The following is an 18,385-nucleotide window of genomic DNA, read 5'->3' on the forward strand; positions in this document are numbered from 1 at the left end:
CAGGCTTTATGTGGAGGAGTGGGAAAAACAAACCTGGTTCTTCAGATTAGATGTCGCCGCTCCTAATTGCTACACCACGCTGGCTGGTTTTCCCAGCCTCTCCCATTTACACTTCTTTTGTCCTGCATGGCTCAGGGTGACTTGAGGTGGGGGGGGGAGTGCTGGCTAGTCATAGCCGACCAATGGTGACCTCATAGGGCAGTGGTGGCGAACCTATGGCACGGGTGCCAGAGGTGGCACTCAGAGCCCTCTCTGTGCTAACACGCAAAACAGAGTTTTGTAATGTAAAGGGGAAACCGCCCCCCCCCCAACACACGCATACATCTAGGCTGGCCAGGACCGCTGGACTCGATTATTAGCATTAAACCTAAGACCTAGTTTTGGGGAAGCAGTGTAGGTAACCTCTGAAAGCGCCATAAAACCCCACTGATTTTTCGTTACTGTGCTGAACAAAAGCACAATCTTTTTTACCTGGGAGTAAGTTTGGTTGCTGGCAGCGGGGTTTGCTTCTGAGTAAACCCTCCTATGGTCGCGGATTCACCTGTTCGACAGTAAGTTGCACAAAGCGTTTCCAGCAAAGCCGCCGACTACCACCAAGCTTACTCCAGAGTAACACAGGCCTTTGGAATAACCCGTTTTTTCTAAACTAAAACCTCAGTATTCAGGTTAAATTCGCTGTGTTGGTGCACTTTTATGAGCAAATAACCGGGTTTTGGGTTGCAATTTGGGCACTCGGTCTCAAAAAGGTTCACCATCACTGTCATAGGGCTTTCAAGGCATGCAAGTTCAGAGGTGGTTTGCTATTGCCTGCCTCCTCATGGGCTGAGAGAGTTCTGAGAGAACAGCAACTGGCCCAAGGTCAGCCCGCAGGCTTTAGGCGGAGGAGTGGGGAATTGAACCCGGTTCTCCTTATGCTACCCAATCAAAACCATTCACAGTCCAAGAAAACCCTGTGAATACCCTCTCTCCAAGAAAATGCTTGCCGATCAAAGTCCCTTAAAAGCCCAAGCAAACAGAACCGCCTTCCAGTACAGCTTTAAAACTGACATGTTCTGGAAAAGTAATAGTCTCCAATTGATGCAGCCTAGGCCACCTGAAATGCAAGATCAACCAGAAGTGGGTAGTCAGAGGTCGCAACTGGTATATGAGACCACATAGAGAGAAACGGCCCTCCAAATTAGACCCAAGACATTATTTCCACGTCCCAGAGCGTAATTTTTTTGCCATCAAGTCCCAGCTGACCCTTGGTGGGGTTTTTAAGGCAAGAGACATTCAGGCCATTCCCGCACGGCCACACTGGGGGTTTCCACACGAACGGTCCCGGTTGCAGTGGGGAAGATGGTGCAGCCCTCTCTCAAGCTACAGGTTGCGCTGTCCTTCAAACGCTTTGGTCAGAATTTTCCTCCGGTTTGCATCGCCGACAGGCGCCGAGATACCCTCCGCCCCTGCACGACAGCTTTCCAGGAAGTCGCAGGGCGGGGTGTCCCCTGGCTCAAAGCGAGCATTCCGGACGGTCGAGGCCAGAGGACAAGGTAAGGCGTTTGGAAAAGGGGGGGTGGCGCCTTCCAACCGTTGGAAGCCGCTGTTTCCCAAAAACCTCGCTCAGGGAGCGAGGTTGGGAAACAGCAGCTTCGTGCCGCTGGGGGGGAGCGAGGGCGGCGCGGCTGCGATGCAGCTGTGCCCCCCATGCGAACAGCTCCCTAGGGACGGTGTTTTTGCCGTCCCTAGGGGGTTGTTATTGGCCCGTGCAGAAAGGGCCTCAGAGGTGGTTTGTCATTGCCTGCCTCCGGGTCGTGAACCTGCTATTCCTTGGAGGTCTCTCATCCAAATATACTTAGCTTCTGAAATCTGCCAAGACCAGGCTAGTCCAGGCTACCCATGTTTCTTCAGAACTGCAGCTTAGATCAGTCTTGGTCCTTCACCATCTTTTCCAGCTCAGGTAAATATCGTAGAACCAAATAGTCGATCCCATATATCACATGTGGTTTGGTCCTTAAGACACAAGTAAACCCTGACAACCAGGGGCAGTCAGAAGCAAAGGATTTTTTGCTTTATATCCTAATTCTCCTAGTTCAGTGGTGGCGAACCTATGGCACGGGTGCCAAAGGGGGTACTCAGAGCCCTTTCTGTGGGCACACGTGCACAGATTTGTCATGTGATAATAGTGTAATTATTTCAGGGAGATTATTAGCATTAAACCTAAGACCTAGTTTATTTATTTTATGTATTTATTATATTTTTAGACCGCACTCCCCAGAAGGCTCAGGGAAGCAGTGTAGTTTTGGGGAAGCAGTGTAGTAACCCTGTTAAGCACTGTTAAACCCTACTGATTTTCATGGGAAGAACGAAAGCGTGATCCTTTACCTGGGAGTCAGCTCGGTTGCTGGAAGTGTGGTTTGCTTCTGAGTAAACCCTCCTAGGGTCGTGATTCACCTGTTCGAAGCTTTGCACAGTTGCTTCAAAGCAAAGCCACCAACTACCACCAAACTTACTCCCGAGTAACGCGCACCTTGGAGCCAACCATTTTTTCTATACTTAAACCTCAGTATTCAGGTTAAATTGCCATGTTGGCACTTTGCGATAAATAAGTGGGTTTTGGGTTGCAGTTTGGGCACTCGGTCTCGAAAAGGTTCGCCATGACTGTCCTAGTTATTTAGTTTCAAGATTTATATCCCATCTTACAACAATAATTTAAAAGATAACAAATCTCAATCAAATATATGTTAAAATAAATTGTGCATTAAAGCAGCAATCTTCTTCTCTTACTGACCTTTCCCCCATTTGTTAAAAACAATCCAATAAACCTTATGGAGTGCTGTCCTGTATATATGTGATCGTATGCCACGGAGCTGAAGGAAATGCTTAAGTTCCTAGATACCATGCTTATAACTTTGCCTAATCGAGATCCTTTGGGAAAAGGTTCGGGCCTGCTGGCTAGTATTGGATAGAAAATTTATGGAAGTCTGCATTTTAAAAAGCACAAGCATTTTCAAGCATGAGGCCATCTGAGCTAATGCAATTTCCTTCTCGAGGCAGAATGAGTCCGAGAATCAAAGGTTCATCCAGCAATAGCTTGGGAAATGTTTGAAAACAGACTGAATTTGGGACGGGGAAGAACAATCGATGTCCTACGAACGGAAGCAATCACATATATTCCTTGCCACCACATTGCCATTTGAACCTTCATAAGGTGAAATCCATAGGGTTTGATCCATCCTGGATCAATTTTCTTCACACAGTGGCTGACCAGATATTACCATACATTTATCAACGCTAAACATACAACAAAGAATACAACGTTGTTCAGTATTAACTAATGTGAAATTGCTGCATTTTTATTTGGGGGAGGAGGTGGGGTGACCAGTGAGCCTGGCGTTTAATAGAAGCTTCGTCCTATGTCTAATAAAGGGAATGAATGAATGAATGAATGAATGAATGAATGAATGAATGAATGAATGAATGAATGAATGAATGAATGAATGAATGAATGAATGAATGAATGAATGGTAAGAAGCAAGCCTTTATTGGCATAGACAACAGTACAACAATAATAAAAAACGGATTAAAAAGCATATACAATACAGGAAGTAAATGTTAGGTCAAAGGAAATCTACTGGCATTTGGTAATTTCCAAGAGAAAGTCTGCCACTATCATACAGAGAGAAGGATCAGGGTTGTCCAACAAGTAGTGTAATCTAATTCAATCAGAGAGATGGGGTAAATGTAAAGGAGTAAGATTCACATACTTGGATCTGATTTCCTTGAATCTGACACAGTGTAGTAATTGGTGGGCCAGAGATTCAACTGAGCCATCGTTACATGGGCACAATCTTTTAGCCTTTTCTTGCTTATTAAATCTGCCATGCAACAAGGCAGAAGGCATAACATTAAACCTGGCGAGCATTATGGCTCTCCTTTGAACGGGGTTTATTAAACAATACAGGTAATGTGCCAAGTGGCCCCATTCAAATGGGAGAGAAAAATACAGGGGGGAACACGTTTTCTTGGCTGCGGTGATTAGGGTAGAGAACTCTCTATCCAATAGTTGACCTTTTAATTTCCTATAAGCTTCTGAATAGGACGAATGAATGAATAAAAGCTTCATGTGTAGAAACAGGCAGTTGAAACTTTACGTGGCTGTAGCTACACAGCCGTCAGAGCCAAGGTGGTGTAGTGGTTAAGATGCCGCACAAGTTCACATCTCCATTCCGCTGTGGAAGCTTGCTGGGAGACTTTGGGCCAGCCATACCCACTCAGCCTCAATCCTGGCAAATATTTGGACTGGAGACCTTCAAGGAATATCAGGGTCCTGACAAGGAGGCAGGCGAGACAAAACCACCTCGCAACATCTCTTGCCTTGAAAACTCTAGCCAGAACTCAGCTATGACTTGACGGCAAAACACATACACACACGCACACAATATCCCATTAAGCTTCCATTCAAGGGACAGGACATTTTTCTCAGTCCTTTTAGCAACCTCAGGAATGGTTAAGAAACAGGACGTCACTGTGCAAGCAGGTCCTCAAAAGCAGAGTAGTTTAGAAGTGGGAGTCTTTTTAAAGCATCTGACAATCACCAATGTAGGGTGCATAGCTTTAAAAAAGAAATCTGGCTGGAAGGAATGGGGGGAAAGTCTTTCCCTTGCTTTGTTGGCAACCGACATATTGGGTGGGGTGGGGGGCAGCTGGCAAACCAACTCCTTTCATCTTTGCACAGGCACCTGGAGAGACGTAATGGATCCCCATGAAGACAAACAGGGTAGGGATGAATAGTTTTGGTACAAATATGGTTTGGTTTGGATTTTGGACAGTTTGGATTTATACCCAGAGGTGGGATCCAGCAGGTTCTCACCAGCTCCCGAGAGTGGGTTACTAATTATTTGTGTGTGCCGAGAGGGGGTTACTAATTGGGCCTGCTTTCCGTTAGAAATTCCATTAGGTCCAAAAATCATAAAGTCCTGTTGTTTCCTATGTGGCTGGTTAGCGAAGGTAGAAAACAGGATAATTCTCCCTGTTGGGCTGTTTTAAATATATGTTTTAGAAATATGGTAAAGTTCCTTGTTTAGCGAAAGTAGCCTTCTTTTTATTTCTAGAAACAAAATTAAGTATTTGAAAGTATTAAGTATTTGACAGGCAGTCAATTAGAGGAGAAGTAGTTGTTTTTGTTGGCAGTAGACGATAGGACTTGCTATAATGAGTTTAAATTATGGACAGAAAGATACCAGCTGGAAATTAGGAACTTTTTTTAACAGTAAGACTTCTTTACAGTAACAGAGAAATTATTAATGCCCCGCCCCTGGAATGCCCAGCCACGCCCCCATCGTGCCTCGCCCAGCCCATTGGCGCTACTCCACGGTTTGAATCCCACTACCATGGGGACCTGTTACTAAAATTTTTGGATCCCACCACTGTTTATACCCCCTTTCTTTCCAGTGAGCAGAGTCAAAGGGGTTTACAAACTCCTTTCCCTTCCTCTTCCCACAACAGACACCTTGTGAGGAAGATGGGACTGAGAGAGTTCTGAGAGAACTGTGACTAGCCCAAGTTCACCCAGCAGGTTTCGTGTGGAAGAGTGGGGAAACAAACCTGTTTCATCCCATTAGAATCTGCTGCTCAGGTGGAGGCGTGGGGAATTAAACCCAGTTCTCCAGATTATACTTTACCTGCTGCTAAGCACTATACCACACTGGCTCTGGGAACTTTGTGGGCCAGAGAGGAGGGTAGGGTAGCCAGACGCAGGTTGGAAAACTCTAGGATATTTGGGAATGGATCCCATGGAGGCAGGGTCTTCCAAGAAGTACAAAGCAACCATTTCATCCAAGAGAACTGCTCTGCGTAATCTAGAGATGAGCTGTACTACTGGAAGATCCCTAGGCCCCACCTGGAGGGTGGCATTGAGTGGTGGGATCCAAAAATTTTAATAACAGGTTCCCATGGTGGTGGGATTCAAACTGTGGTGTAACGCCAATGGGGCGGGGCGGGGCACGACGGGGGCGTGACCGGGCATTCCTGGGCGGGGCATTCCTGGGTAGGGCTGTAGCAAGGACGCAGTCGCTGCACCGGTCCTTGGGCGGGAAACGAATGCACGCAGGCGCAGACTGCCACACACACCAGTGCACCTCTGCTTCCAGTTCTGCGCGCTACTGCTGAGAAGAGGGGCGTAACTAAGGCAAAAATCACGTGGCAAAATCACCAATTAGTAACCCCCTCTTGGCACACACAAATAATTAGTAATCTACTCTCAGGAACCTGTGAGAACCTGCTGGATGCCACCTCTGGTGGCATTCCTACCCTTAACGAACCTTTCTGTTTATGATGTCCAGTCATTAATAGTCACACCCCTTGAGGTTCGAGGGTTCTCTGACATCTCTCAGCGGCACAGATATGGATTCCATCGTAGGGATAATCAAGGTGGACTTTGGATCATGGAAAGGTACATTAGACCTCTGAGCACTGAATATCTCAGCTTTCGCAGATTCCACATACGCCTCTTGATAGGTAAATCTTTTAGAAGAAGAGAAGTAGCATTTGGATTCACACACCCCGCTTTTCTCAACCGCCAGGAGTCTCAAAGTAGCTTACATGATTAAAATGGAATGGAAAATTATATTAAAGAAGAAAATAGCTTGAAAATAATAATGGAGAACAATAGTAACTATATATTAATTTTTATATCATTACTATCTTCCTGTTTAATATTTTATGCCTTTACAGAATATTATTTTCATAATTGTTGGCTTCTAAGTTTCCAGAACTGAAATTAAGTTTAGATCTGTCCACAGTTTATATTATTTCCATTCTGTTTTCATACTATTTCATATAGATGGTTCCTATTTGTTATTAATGAAAATGACAATAATTTTAAAAAGACTCATTCCTCTTGACAGGGAATGGAGAGCCAGCATGGCATAGGGGTTAAGAGCAGGTGGATTCTAATCTGGAGAACTGAGTTTGATTCCCCATTCCTCCACATGAGCAGCAGACTCTTATCTGGTGAACTGGATTTGTTTCCCTACTCCTACACATGAAGCCTGCTGGGTGACCTTGGGCTAGTCACAGTTCTTTCAGAACTCTCTCGGCTCCACCTACCTCACAAGTTGTCTGTTACGTGCAGAAGAAGGGAAAAGGAGTTTGTAAGCTGCCTTGAGTCTCCTTACAGGAAAGAAAAGGCAGGATATAAATCCAAAAATCTTCTTCTTTTAAAGGGAGGGGAATTGAATATTATGCTTTTTTGAATCAATGTAATGGGATCCACAGGCAAGAGTGGAGCCCAATTGAAGTGACTTTTCCCCCACCCATCTATGACAGGTTCTCTAACTTCTATCATCACATTAAAGCTCTTCCCTGTGAGGCCCTTTGAGACTCCACATGAATAGAATCAAAGAGTGATGCAGTATGTTCTTAAATCAATTCATGGTGTGCGTACTAAATTTTTTGTCTGCTGTCATATTTAGCCAACCTCCTAGACAACTGAACAGAAATCACTAACAACAGAGACCCACGGCCTGATCCTCTGTATAGCCTTCCCTTTTGTCTCCTAGACATGTTTTCCTTTATTCACAGACCAGGAATGAAAAAGACAGGCATCCAATGAACCCCGTTTGTGCTAGAGCGGTTAGGATGCGGGACAAAGATCTGTGGGGAATCGAGTCCAAATCCCCACTCTGCTGTGGAAGCTTGCTAGGTGTCTTTGGGCCAGTCACTTTCCCTCAGCTAACTACCTCACAGCAGTGCCAGAGCGAGGGGGGACTGTCCCCAGGGCGCGCGTGCACCCGGCACCCCTGCCACACCCTGCCCCGCAACGCCCCTGCAACGGCGCGCGCCCAGTGCGGTGTGCACCCCCGTCCCTTGGCGCTACGCCACTGCCTCACAGGGGTGTTGTGTGGATAAAATGGAGGAATGGAGAACAACACGGTAAGTCACTTTGGAGGGGGAAAGCAGGCTGCATAGAAATAAATACCTAGTGTTTTAGAAATTGGATGGAGCCACTCAGGGCTTCTGACTGACTATTGGAAATCTGATTAGCTGTGCAGATTTTTTTTTTGGAAATGTTGCTTGCGCTGCCACCACAGCCCAAGGATCTACACTGTGACAGAAGTTAACCTGTGGAACCATTTTGCGGCGGGTCCCATTTTGTGTCCGCAGGCATTTTGTGGCCGCCATTTTGTTGCTGCGCCCAGCAGGCTGGGTCCGAATTCCAAATGTGTCTGCAGGCTCGAAAAGGTTGGGGACCCCTGGCCTAGAAGGTGGAGAGGAAATAGACAAGATCTGGCAATGGGATAGGAAGGAGAAGAGGTGGACTGAGGGATAGTGGAAGATCTCGAACAGGGGTGTCAAACTCATTTGTTACGAGGGACAGATGTAACATCAATGTGACTAGGCTGGGCTGGGCCCTGGATGTATGTGTGTGTGCGTGAGTGAGTGAGTGAGTGAGTGAGTGAGTGAGTGAGTGAGTGAGTGAGTGAGTGAGTGAGTGAGTGAGTGAGTGAGTGAGAGAGAGTGTGGTTGCCTCAATTGGTGAGCCCTCAGCTCCGCAGCCCGGATTGGTACAGGGGGGTACAGGTGGCTGTCTTGTCTTAAAAGGGTTTATCAGGCCTGAAAGAGCTGGCAGGGGTGGGGGTTGCCTCACGGGCCTGATAAGCCCTTTCAAGGGCTTATCCCTTTAACATCCCTAATCTAGGGGGTGAAATTGAGGGGTGACTGAGGACTGGAAGCCACAATCTCTGGCTTGCCCCTACCAGGCAGTTGGGTTGGTTACCAATGCCGATTAGTCATGGCACAAAAACTGCCTCCCTGGATCAGATCCAAGATCCACACCAGCCTGCGAAGATGTGGTGTCCCCCAAGGATCCGTTTTGGGACCAGTGCTCTTTAACCTATTCATAAATGACCTGGAAGTAGGGGTGGGTAGCGTGGTGGCCAAGTTTGCAGATGATACCAAATTATGTAGGGTGGTGAGAACCGCAAAGGATTGCGAAGAGCTCCAAGTGGACCTTGGATAGGAGAATTAGGGTGAGTGGGGCTGGGAAATGGCAAAATGCAGTTCAATGTAGCTTAAAATGCAAAGTGATGCACATAGGGGCAAAAAATCCAAAACTTCACATACCACGCTTACGAGGGGTCATTGCTATCAGTCACAGACCAGGAAAGGGATTTGGGCGTCTTACTTGATAGTTCCATGGGAATGTCAACTCAATGCATGGCAGCTGTGAAAAAGGCAAACTCTATGCTGGGGATAATTAGGAAAGGAATTGAGAATAAAACTGCAAAGATTTCGTCATGCCCTTATATAAAGCCCGTGGAGTGCGTTACGCGCACTTGGAGTACTGTGTTCAGTTCTGGTCGCCACATCTCAAAAAGGATATCGAAGAGATAGAAAAAGTGCAGAGAAGGGCAACGAGGATGATTGAGGGACTAGAGCACCTTCCTTATGAGGAGAGGCTGCAGCGTTTGGGACTCTTTAGTTTGGAGAGGAGACGGCTGAGGGGGGATATGATTAAAGTCTATAAAATTATGCATGGGGTAGAAAATATTGACAGAGAGAAATTTTTCTCTCTTTCTCACAAGACTAGAACCAGGGAGCATACATTGAAAATTCTGGGGGGAAGAATTAGGACTAATAAAAGGAAACACTTCTTCACGCAACGTGTGATTGGTGTTTGGAATATGCTGCCACAGGAGGTGGTGATGGCCACTAACCTGGATAACTTTAAAAGGGGCTTGGACAGATTTATGGAGGAGAAGTCGATCTATGGCTACCAATCTTGATCCTCTTTGATCTGAGATTGCAAATGCCTTAACAGTCCGAGCAACAGCAGCAGAAGGCCATTGCTTTCACCTCCTGTGAGCTCCCAATGGCACCTGGTGGGCCACTGCGAGTAGCAGAGAGCTGGACTAGATGGACTCTGGTCTGATCCAGCTGGCTTGTTCTTATGTTCTTATGTTCTTAAGATCAGCCAGCTCTAGAGACTCCTAAGAAACTTACAACCGTGCAGGCGAGCTGACAGATTATCCCCAGCCATTTTGCAGCATCTGGCCATCAAAGGTATAATGACTCTGACCAGGGAGAATCCATTCTCGGCTCTCGTGGCTAATAGCTCATGAGAGTTCTATCCTCCATTTTTCTTGCCAATGTCAAATCATCCAACCTAGAGGGCATCATCACAATAGCTCGCAGCAAGGAGTTCCGCAAGTTAATTGCACAGTGCAAGAAGGAGAACTTCCTTTTGGTTGCTCCTGAACCTATTGTTGATGAATTTCATTGGCTGATCTTAGGACTGGTCGAATGCACCAAGCTGCCTTCTGCAACGTTCGACCCTGGGTCTATCAAGGTCAATATGGCCTGCTTTGACCCGCAGCAGCTTTTGAGGACCCCAGGTGGGGGTGTCCCACCTCACCTACATCCTGATCTTTTGGAGTGGAGGTAGGAATTGAAGCAGGGACTTCCTCCTTGCAAAGGGATGCTCGTGCCACTGAGCCATGGCCTCAGAGCGTTAGATTTGGAACAGCACGCTCACACACGGGAGAGATAAACATGACCACATTAACTGGCTGTTGGTGCTTCCAGCGTGTTTTGTCTCAGAAATACTGAAGCTTACACACTTTGAATCATGTGCAGCGTGATGTAAGCGGACAGAAAAATGGACAGGCTGAAGATTATGAGGAAACCAGCAGAGAACTTAGAAGAAGAAGAAGAAGAAGAAGAAGAAGAAGAAGAAGAAGAAGAAGAAGAAGAAGAAGAAGAAGAAGAAGAAGAAGAAGAAGAAGAAGAAGAGGAGGGGGAGGAGGAGGAGGAGGAGGAGGAGGAGGAGGAGTTTGGATTTATATCCCCCCTTTCTCTCCTGTAGGAGACTCAAAGGGGCTTACAATCTCCTTGCCCTCCCCCCTCACAACAAACACCCTGTGAGGTAGGTGGGACTGAGAGAGCTCCGAGAAGCTGTGACTAGCCCAAGGTCACCCAGCTTGCGTGTGTGGGAGTGTACAGGCTAATCTGAATTCCCCAGATAAGCCTCCACAGCTCAGGCAGCAGAGCTGGGAATCAAACCTGGTTCCTCCAGATTAGATACATGAGCTCCTAACCTCCTATGCCACTGGAAGGAAGGAAGGAAGGAAGGAAGGAAGGAAGGAAGGAAGGAAGGAAGGAAGGAAGGAAGGAAGGAAGGAAGGAAGGAAGGAAGGAAGGAAGGAAGGAAGGAAGGAAGGAAGGAAGGAAGGAAGGAAGGAAGGAAGGAAGGAAGGAAGAGGAATGGGAAAAAGAACCAAAATAATTGACTCACTCCATACTGTTCCTAATTTTTACTGACTGCTCTGATTTCCTGTCCTAAAAAGCCCCACGTTCTTAAGCCTTTCCCTATAAGGAAGATGCTTTCACACCCTCTCTATCTGATGTGTTACATATAAAGGTCCTAGTTCCAATCCCTGGCATTTCCAGTTAGAAAGCTCTCGAGTAGTAAGTGTTGAAAAACACCCATCTCTGCTTGACATCTAGGACAGCGGCTGCCACTCCAGGAAAGCGATAGTAGGACTCGCCGCCTGACTCGGTTTGACGTGTTCATTTTGCTAGACGCAACTGAGGCTTGTTTAACCTTCCGGCATCCTCCCCGCTGCAAGTGTTTATAAAGTTGCCACGAGGCAAGTGATGTTTAATCTCAAGCTCCTCGAGAGCTGAGCTGCTTTGTCACATCGGGGAAAGAAAGCAGAGTCCACAAGACGTGTAGAGCAGGAGGCAGAAAAGCATTGTCAAGTTGCTGCCAATGTAAAGGTGACGTTTGCAAGGTGAGAGACAGGCCTCTGCCTGGCTCTGCGTAACAACCCTGGTCTTGCTTGCTGGTCTCCCATCCAAGAGCTATCTGGGACTTGTCCTGCTTAGCTTCTGAGATCTGATAAAGAGCTCATTCCGCACCTGCAGAATAACGCACTTTCAAACTGCTTTCAGTGCTCTTTGAAGCTGTGCGGTATAGCAAAATCCACTTGCAAACAGTTGTGAAAGTGTTTTGAAAACGCATTATTTTGCGTGTGCGGAATGAGCCCTTATCAGATCTCAGAAGCTAAGCCTTAGCCATCCAGGTCACAGCAGTTCAGAATATACAGGTTCACAATCCATCCTGTGGGGAAGTACAGGTACCTGCAGGATGGGCAGAATTCCGGGGATCACAGAAGAATAGGGAACCATGTATAGGGAAGAACAAGCCCCACGCTAGACTATTGATGCAATGCTTCTCCCCACACATTGCAATTCTTCGGCCCCTTCCGCACATGCCGAATAATGCACATTCAATCCACTTTCACAATTGTTTGAAAGTGGATCTTGCTATTCCACACAGTAAAATCCAGCTTCTAAGTGGATTGAAAATGCATTATTTTGCATGTGTGGAAGGGGCCTGAGTCCTCTCTTCTTACAAGCCAATGGCACAACAGCATCCATGACTTGTCCTGGGCAGGGAAAAACAGCTTGCCTTTGGGAACATTCTTAAGATAGAGGGGCACCATTAAATATTCAGCCAGTTCAGACTCTGTTGCCCCTTTTGAGGAGGAAGCAACACACACACACACCCCATACGATGGTGAAGGGGAACTGAAGTATTTTTCACCTAGAGCAGTGATGGCAAATCTTTTTGAGACTGAGTGCCTAAACTGCAACCCAAAAACCACTTATTTATCGCAAAGTGCCAACACGGCAATTTAACCCAAATACTGAGGTTTTAGTTAAGAAAAAATGGTTGGCTCGGAGGCGCGTGTTACTCGGGAGTAAGCTTGGTGGTAGTTGATGGCTTTGCTTTGAAGCAACCGTGCAACTCTTCGAACGGGTGAATCATGACCCTAGGAGGGTTTACTCAGAAGCAAACCCCATTGCCAGCAACCGAGCTTACTCCCAGGTAAAGAATCACACTTTCGTTCTTTGCATGAAAATCAGTGGGGTTTAACAGCGCTTAACAGGGTCACCTACACTGCTTCCCCAAAACTAGGTCTTAGGTTTAATGCTAATAATTGAGCCCAGAGGCCCAGGCCAGCCTAGATGTGTGTGTGTGGGGGGGGATTTTCCCCCCACATGATGAACTCTTTTTGTGCGTGCCCACAGAGAGGGCTCTGAGTGCCACCTCTGGCACCCGTGCCATAGGTTCACCATCACTGACTTAGAGTGAACAGATACTTCAGGCTGTCTTCCAGTATGAATGAGCTCAGAGTCCACAAAACATGGATAAATCAAATGTTAATTGCACCCCATTGAGAGGACACATTATCCTATCTCCGTGGTGGCGAACCTCTGGCACTCCAGATGTTATAGACTACAATACCCATCAGCCCCTGCCAGAATGGCCAATTGGCCATGCTGGCAGGGGCTGATGGGAATTGTAGTCCATAACATCTGGAGTGCCAAAGGTTCGCCACCACGGCACTAGGTTGTTCCACAGAGGCAGGTAATGGCAAACCACCTCTGAACATCTCTGTCCTTAAAAACCCTACTGGGTTGCCATGCGTCAACAAGTGACAACACTTTACACACGGAGAGAGGTATATATGGAAAGGCTGGGGAGGGGGAATGCAGGGGCAGGTGAAGGTGGCCTTAATTTCACCCGAGTTCCCACAAGGAGTCAATTTGCATCCTACAATTCTAGATTTAAGATAAGTGACCGGCACAGATATTCCTCCATTTACCATGTTGACAGTGATGGATATATGAAGAATGAAGATTTGGGCATCTTAGTTGGTAGTTCCATGGGAATGTCAACTCAATGCATGGCAGCTGTGAAAAAGGCAAACTCTATGCTGGGGATCATTAGGAAAGGAATTGAGAATAAAACTGCAAAGATTGTCATGCCCTTATATAAAGCTGTGGTGCGACCGCACTTGGAGTACTGGGTTCAGTTCTGGTCACCACATCTCAAAAAGGATATCGAAGAGATAGAAAAAGTGCAGAGAAGGGCAACGAGATTGATTGAAGGATTGGACCATCTTCCTTATGAGGAGAGGCTGCAGCGTTTGGGACTCTTTAGTTTGGAGAGGAGAAGGCTGAGGGGGGATATGATTGAAGTCTATAAAATTATGCATGGGGTAGAAAATGTTGACAGAGAGAAATTTTTCTCTCTTTCTCACAATACTAGAACCAGGGGGCATTCATTGAAAATGCTGGGGGGAAGAATTAGGACTAATAAAAGGAAACACTTCTTCACGCAATGTGTGATTGGTGTTTGGAATATGGTGCCACAGGAGGTGGTGATGGCCACTAACCTGGATAGCTTTAAAAGGGGTTTGGACAGATTTATGGAGGAGAAGTCGATCTATGGCTACTAATCTTGATCCTCCTTGATCTCAGATTGCAAATGCCTTAGCAGACCAGGTTCTTGGGAGCAGCAGCAGCAGAAGGCCATTGCTTTCACCTCCTGCATGTGAGCTCCCAAAGGCACCTGGTGGGCCACTGCGAGTAGCAGAGTGCTGGACTAGATGGACTCTGGTCTGATCCAGCAGGCTAGTTCTTATGTTCTTATGTTCTTAATGAAGGAATCCCTAAAGAAATAACCTTTGCAGGGCAGATCAGAAAGGTATTGCCAGAGTCTACGAGGGAAGAAGAGTCTGAATTTATTCTCCCCCCACCCCCCGCTTTCTCTCCTGCAAGGAGACTCAAAGCAGCTTACAAACTCCATTCCCTTCCTCTCCCCACAACGGACGCCTTGTGAAGTAGGGGTGGGGTAGTTTTAAAAAGCAGCACTGCCTGGAAGAAGCAGATTTTGGCAAATCCTGAATGTTTCACTGGTCGATCTGAAGCATCGGGCTGGGATCCTGCTCAGCCGCCTCAGAAAACAATCCAGTGATCTCATCCTCTTTCAGAGCTGGGTTCATTTTGATCCACGAGCCGACAACGACACACGCTCGTGCGGCACTTAATACAAACAGAGGCCCACGTAAATGGGGATGGTTTGGAGTCGCCCGGAGTGCCCGCTTTCCAGAGCTCTTAGAATGGAACTGTGGTTGTCCTTGCCACCCTTCCAGCCACTTGATGAACAACGGAGATTCCCCACCCTCTCGTCTCTCGGTGCTCATTTCATTGTGGTGTGGACTTCACAGAGCATTCCTAAGCAGAGTTGCTCTGCGCCCATAGCCTTCAGCGGGAGGAACTCTGTGTAGGATTGTACGTCGCCTCCAAATTCAGCAACTGAGGAAGTTGCGTTCCATGGTACAGAATGCATCAGGCTGTTCAATCTCCCAAATAACGTAGATGCGATTCCATCTAATAAATCAACTCACACTGCACAAATCCCATGGAGCAGAAATGGTAATCAGTTCTTGGGGAAGTCAGTTGGATAAGAATAGAACTGGATAAAGGGGAAAGGGTGTTACATGGGAAAAGATTCAACCTGGCTCCCCAATACCACCATTAGAGCAGCTCCCAGGTTTTCTGAAGTGTAAATCCACAGGAATCCACTAGCTGTTCTCAGAAATCGAGTGGATTACCTGGATACCATCCTGGAGTCCAGCTGATCCCACAGTTACACTTTTTAGGATTATAGCTCCGCAGTAAGCTATGGTTATTTGCGATTTAATGATTTGCAATAAACAAGAATTGTGCGATGTTGGGGCGAGGAAAGGGCCTTGGGAGAGAATACTTATCCGTCAGTATATTTGTGGACACACAATCCATACATAGAGGCACACATACTGTACCATGCAGACAAGCATACATTTCTACACACAGAGAGTTTGTGCATAGGCAGTGGGGCAGCCCTGTGAGTTGCTAACAGGCATGAACAAGACACGGAGCATTACCTAAACCTGCGTGCTGGCATAGACCCATGCTCACAAACAGGGTGTGCGCAAGCACATAGGTAAACACATGAACACCACCCCAGGCACGGGCTCGTGGATTCATATCCACCTGTCCAAAGACACGCAGTGGGACACAGACCCACAGACCACAAGATGCACAGCAAGATGCAAGAATTAGCTCACATTGAACGCACTCGTGCACATTCATCGGCACAGACATTTCACAACACAGAGATTCTGGCTTTTTCTGGATGGATATTACACACACACACACACACACACACACACACACACACACACACACACACACACACGATACTCTCACTCACACTACAAGTCTAGCTGTATTGTAGTTGATCTCTCCCTTTGTGTGCATGTGTGTGTGTGTGTCTCACATTTCCCCTGACCCTCCCAATAGAGGAGTTAGGTTGCACAACACCCTTTTTTAAAAAAGTACTGCATTCCACATGGGGGGGGGGAGGTATTAAAAACCTGTTTTCCCCTGATTGTATGCACATGCAAAAGTGAATGTGTGTGCCGTTCTCCAGCTCGTGGCTCCTATCGTCCCTCTGGTAAACCCAAAGCACACCTGTTCAGGCTCTTCTCCCCATGCCATCCTCCCCTCCCCAATTCAGACAGAACAGCTCTGCTTTCCCCCCATGGTCCGACTTCTGCCCCCCCCCCCCAGATCCTCCCCAAACTTTCCAGTCCCCCAGAATGCGGAATCGTTTGAGCGGCGGTCCACCTGAGGAGAGTGCCCTTCCCCTTTCCAGCTGAGCATCCCAGCCCCGTGGTCCATCCATTCCTGCATCCCGTTATCCGGTCATCCTCCTGGGTCCATCCATCCCCCCTCCCCAGCTGGTTCTACATCCCTCCCCTGAAGACAAACTGCTCCATCCCTCCGACCCCTCGCTCCCCCCCCCCCCAAAACACCCCACAGCGGCATCCTACCTGGGGTGCAGCTGGGGTCGTCCCTCCCCCGTCTGGGGCTGGCCGGCTGAGGCTCCACGTTACAGTTGGTGCCCGGGCAGGGGGTCGACAGCTCGGGACGGCTGGGCCATGGCAGGGCGACCGCCTGCCTCCGCGCTACCTGGCAGAGCGTCTGAGCGCTGCCCGCGCTGGCAGAGAGCCCGAGTCCCGAACGAGAGGGGCGGGAGGGAGCGCTTGGCTGGGGATGGGGTGGGGCGCACGGAGGGTGGAGAGACCCAGAAACACATGGAGAGACCAGGGCGGGCGGCATGTGATGCGGCGGGGGGGGGGGGGGGGGAGAAAGAAGAAGCGGGCAGGCATCAAACCCGGAAGAAGGGGGGCATGCATAGATATAGAGATATATATTTTGCAAAGCACCCAGAGTGAGCATCGCTCAACGCACGAGCATCTCCGCCAGCGCGGCGCACTTTCCGCAGGCTTCCGCGTGGCATTTGCACAGCCGGGGGTCGGTGTGGAGTCGCGCGTGCCTGCGTGTGCCTCAAGGCGTCTTTGCAGAGCTGGCGGGGGGTGGGGGAGACAATTTGTGGCCGCCGTGGCGAGCGAAGGCGTGCTGGGCGCCTTGGGGCGCGCCTGCCTGGAAGTCAGGTGCGTGTGGTGGGGCCTCGAAGGCAGGGCTGGGAGTCTGGAGCACGGGAAGGAGGCTCGGCTCCCTTTGGAGCAGCAGGGACTGCCAGGATTGTGGCCAAGTTCTGTGCCTGAGCACAGGCGCCCTCCAGTGGTGGGTTCCAAAATTTTTAGTAACAGGTTCCGATGGTGGTGGGATTCAAACAGTGGCTCCGCCGCACATGTGCGCCTCCAGTCCCTATTGGGCAGGGGGGTTGCTTTAGTAACCCCTTCTCGGCGCTCAGAAAAAAATGAGTAACCACTTCTCGAGAAAGTGGTGAGAACCGGTTGGATCCCACCTCTGGCGCTCTCCTGTTTCTGCAAGCTGTCCATTTCGAGGAGACTCCATAGATGCTCAGGGGTTGCTTTCTGACTTTCGCATCGGCATCCCCCCCTTCCCCCCTTGCAGATCCGACGAGCTAAGGGTTGTAGGGTCAGCTTCACACCCACCCACCCTCCCCACACTTATCGGCTTGGGTGTACCTCGGTTCCCTCTTTGCTATGTGCGTGGCACCTCGCGGCAAGATGACACCTGACGGATGCTTTCACAGAATCCTGGTGCTGGGAAGACAAGAGACAGCTCCTCTCTGTTCAATCCCCCGCAGGGATAAAATAAAGGCAGAATGGAAGACCGCCAGAGAGAGGAAGTTTGCTGTCAAAATAGATGGTTCGGGCATCAGCTGAGAGAGGAGGAGATGCTGGGAGCCAGGATGCAGGAATGGACGGACCAGGGGCAAGAGCTGGAGTCAGGAAGCACAGAGCAGCAGTTTTCCATGTAACAGCAGATGGGATTCTTGTGGTTCCCTATTTGTGTACTCAGGGATGCATAAGAGCCACCTCTCTGGCATCCCATTCTTTCCATAAGCCACCCCCCCCCCTTTACATCGCTGACGGCCTGTGAGAACACCACGATGCTGGGTTCTCGTGGAACGGGGATGCACACCCTCCGGGGGCATGCCTAGCCGATGCCCGCTCAGCTTCTGCAATCACCTGACCCTCACATGTCTCCCCACCTGCACCAGTTGGGCTGA

General features: G+C 48.4%; 1 protein-coding gene across 2 annotated transcripts in view; it reads right to left on the reverse strand.

The window, feature by feature from the left end:
• The window catches only part of LOC125429727 (caM kinase-like vesicle-associated protein), a 65,947-nt gene extending 47,562 nt beyond the window's left edge, over window positions 1-18,385 (reverse strand). The window contains exon 1 of one of the 2 annotated variants that reach the window (XM_048491099.1): window positions 18,368-18,385. The gene's annotated coding sequence lies outside the window, so the exon portion shown is untranslated. Of the gene's footprint in view, window positions 1-16,712; window positions 16,896-18,367 lie in introns of those variants that run through there. The other variant, XM_048491098.1, reaches the window with a different exon arrangement.

Source organism: Sphaerodactylus townsendi, linkage group LG03, assembly GCF_021028975.2.
Source record: "Sphaerodactylus townsendi isolate TG3544 linkage group LG03, MPM_Stown_v2.3, whole genome shotgun sequence".
NCBI lineage: Eukaryota > Metazoa > Chordata > Lepidosauria > Squamata > Sphaerodactylidae > Sphaerodactylus > Sphaerodactylus townsendi.